This window comes from Cryptomeria japonica, chromosome 7 (assembly GCF_030272615.1).
Source record: "Cryptomeria japonica chromosome 7, Sugi_1.0, whole genome shotgun sequence".
In the NCBI taxonomy this organism is placed as follows: domain Eukaryota; kingdom Viridiplantae; phylum Streptophyta; class Pinopsida; order Cupressales; family Cupressaceae; genus Cryptomeria; species Cryptomeria japonica.
This window is the reverse complement of record NC_081411.1, coordinates 39,948,688-39,952,954: the sequence shown is the minus strand read 5'-3', so window position 1 is coordinate 39,952,954 and position 4,267 is coordinate 39,948,688.

The window sequence follows — 4,267 nt, the reverse complement described above, 5'->3', positions numbered from 1 at the left end:
ACCTCTAGAGGAGCCACCTAACTTGGCCCCACCCAAACCAAGATCCATTCTTCCCACTTTTCAAGATTGTATTTCTCTTCACTATCTTGCAGTTTCCCTCGTGAATTTTCAATTATAGTGTAGAGTTCTTCACGGAGGACACCATCACATCGTCTAGAGTCTATGCTTTAATTTTTTTTCTTTGATCCCATGGAGGCCAATAGTTCTTTGTTTGAGGAAGTGCTTCCTGAATAGTCATGGGGGGGAGAGGTAATTCTTGTGGTCGCTCTTCTATTGGGAGATTGTGTACATAACCTCTTGGTCTTCTGAAAGCTTACAATTATACTTCGAGTCCGCCAACTCTTGTTCCACACTATAGAAATTTTTGGATATTGACTTCCAAATATCCCTAGGTGCAAAAGTATCATTCTCATAATAGAAAAAAGGTGCCCCTTGCATGAACACATTGATTTCCTCCAAGCGTGGCCCAATAGGTTTCGCAGGAACTCCAAAACCAGTTAGACCCTCCGGACATAAATTAGAGACGTCACATCAGACACTCCAGACATTGTTTGTTTGTATTGCATACTATCTATCTATTTATCACCCTTAAACACTTTCCTCTGCCATTCTCCAATTGCTCTCTTCTAGGCAGCTGATGAGCTTGTTTCCATGTCATTCAAGATAATGCCTGCTTGCTTTATTTTAGGAAATTTGCATGCAAGAGACTCTTCAACTTGTATGTTCTGCTTCTGTATAGATATAAATTTTAATTCATGCTCAGATAATAATTAAAAAAAATAGGCATTTGTAATGAAAAGATTTAGTCATTCGATGTTACATATTATCTGATGGAAAGATCCTAGACAATTCTTGGAGAAAGGAAACATCATTGATAATCATTTTTTGCAAATAACACTAAATCAAATAAATTAAAAATGTTTCATGTAATTTTTAAAAGTAGAACTCATTCAATGCTTTCATGCACCGACGGCAAAACCATTCGACCCACATCATCTCTCATCGTCGGAATTCCGACGACCACTAATGAAACACCCAACAAGGATGTTGTGCATCCGACGACACTCCTCTGTCAGAATTTTATACTTTGGTGTCAGAATTCCGACGACAACCTGAGATGGCGACGGTATTCGTTCGTGGAATGAGCATGCATGGTGGCCATCAGAAAGGTTGGAGGTAATGTCAAAATTGTGATGACCACAAGGATAGTTAGAACTTCCGACACAAAGTTTTCGACAGCCTTTTTTGTCGGTAGTGTGACGAAATGTGGTCGAAATTCCGATGATTGGCTGTCGAAATCTTGACCCAAATGTACTAGTGTCAATTCACAGGCCTTTATCCTTATTCTTGCCTTCTCTTTCTCAAGCTTCTCTAACATCTCTTCAAAAACTACCATTTCCTGCTCAAAAAATGAGATAAGTCCCGAAGAACCTATCGTATTATCCGTAATATCATCAATCTCTTTTTGTGTCTTTTCAATCTCCTCATCAATGTCCTCTGTCAAACAGTGAGGTTTACAGGCTTCTCTATACAACTCCTTATACTCCAAAATTGTAGAATTAAGTGTCGGTAACAGTGAATCTAAGTGGTCTGTACAGTTTTTAATAGCGCTCACAAAGAATTCACCCTTCTCTTTATCAACTCTCTCCTTAACAGTAGCCTCATTCACCTTATCTATAGTTAGAACATTTTCAGCAATAAATTTGGACAATGTGTCAAATTTACCTAAAGAATCCTTAATATGATCTATCTTACTGGTTGGTGCAATCATCTTCAAGATAGGTAATGTGTCATCAATAGCCTTAAATGCTAAGGCATTGCAATCTGTTATCCTCTTAATAGAATCCAATAGAACCTTTGTTACATTAGTGGGTCTAGATTGACCTGTAGATGTTCTCGATTCAGAAATAGCTTTCCTCTCAACAGATGCTTCTTTGATTACCTTCACTATTTCCTCCTTCTTTCCATCAACAACTTCCTCTTTATTCACATTGTCTACCGGTTTCTTTGTCTATGTTATTTCCTTTTCTTCCTTTGTTTTTTCAGTTTGATTAAGCACCTCTGCAACTACCAGTTTCTTAGACTCAACATCAACCTTTGCCTCAAATTGTTTCTCAATATTAGTTCCTTTATCTTCTGTTGGTATACCAGTCTCTGGTTTCTTACCTTGTGTTAGTTTCTCAGTGTTATGAGAGTCAACAATTTGTGTCAGGGACTCAGAGATCTCACTTATCTTAGCATCATCTTCCTTAACCTCTGTAGTTTCCTTGTCAACAACAATATTAATATCCTGTTTATCATCTTTTAACAGAAAAAATAATCTCAGAATCCGAGTTAGTGTTATCAAGAGTGACATTTTCAATTCTCATATCAGGTGGACTAACTGAATGTACCAGTGGGATATCCTAAGCTGGAGGTGGAAGATTATCTATAATCTTTATTGAAGGAACACCACCAACTTTTCATTTCCCCTTATCCTTTTGATATACCTTAAAGGTCTTGTCCATTTTTCTGTCTGCTCCTTTCTTCTTGCTTTTCCTTTTCAACAAAAAATATATCCCATTTATCTGCAGTCTCATCAGCAATCTCCTTAACTCTCCCAGCCATTAGGCTCACTTTCTGGTGTCCACTGATGAATACTGACCAATTTGCTTTAGTAATTAATTCATCAATTTCCTCTTTTGAATTTACAGGATGTACTGCCAACAATGCTTTAACTTTCTGTTAGGTCCCGGAGACAACTGAGAGGGGGGGGGGGGGGTGAATCAGTTGTCAAATAAATTCAAACCAAAAACTTATTAACCAACTTAATGCTTAATACAGGTAAACCCGTTTAGTATGCCGGTAGACAGTGTTAACAGTAAATTGCTATACCGGTAAGGATTAATACATGAAACATAAACATAAATTCATCCACAACACATGACACCAATATTTGTATGTGGAAACCCTGTAAGGGGAAAAACCACGGTGGGAAACCTTACCCACAATCAGATGATACTACTACAGATAGTAAGTGTACATAAATGGGGTCTACACATGCAGAAAGGCCAACAGCCTAGAGCTCACTACTCAATCACATAATGGGAGTCACACTGACTACAATTGGATGGTTAAATCCAATAAGAATGTACTACTCAAAATAGCATCTTCATATGCTGGATTCAGTATCGGTGTAATGCTGATATGCTTCTACAAAAACCTAACTTCACCTTCAAATGATGTCTTCGTGTATATCCCTACTTGATCTTGCATATACCTTCACTTAATTCTTTTTCGCATTCCACACTTGATCTTACAAATAAGATCTTACATTTATACCTCACCCTAAGACCAATTTTAGTAAGTCGGCTCTACAAGATATTACAATAAAAACATTTTACATACAATATAATATCCGATGCAATAACCGATTGAACATGTCGGCTTAATGCATTTACAACAATAATAAATCATCTCCATAGCATGCCATGCTGATCTGGAAAAGATAAACCTGCCAGTGTAACCCTAGATAACTTGGACCTATTTGCCGGTAAAAGAAAATATGCAAATATGAATATACCAATGATTATTTCTTCAAAATAAAGTGTCGACATGATGTTTTTGACATTACCAAGTGTCTTCCATATCATTCCAGGTATCGGTGAACAGTATATCCTGCCGGTGAACCATATACCAGTAACTATTGCACAGTTTATTGCTTGCCGGTGAATGTTGTTGGATCTCCAAAGTAGGTGTATTAGTAGGTGTTGACATCAATGACAAAACCAATAAATGTTAAGTGGACAAGCTATGGAGTGGTGTTCTCAACTTTCACTTGGCATTAAGACATGGGGTGATCTAACAGAGGCTTTCATACAATATTTCTCATATGAAATTGAAACAGATGTGTCAATTACCACTTTGTGCAACACCAAACAAAAGAATGGAGAGTCCTTTGCTTCATTTCTATAGTGATAGACAGGTCTTGCTAGTAGATTCTCTTGTGATATTCCTTAAAAATAAATGGTAGAAATCGTTATTTATCTCATTTCCATGTGCTAATACCTAAATTAAGCATTACTTCATTTGTGATGTATTTAACATTTTATATAAATATTGAGTTACTATATTTCATTATGTGTTAATGCAATATTTGAGCATTTATTTAATTCTTTTATGGGAGAGAACATTACAAGGTAATAGGATTTTGCCAAAACATAATTTAATGAATTTTTAAGTGATGCACATGTCAGATACACTTTTGTGATTATAAATTTATTTTAAA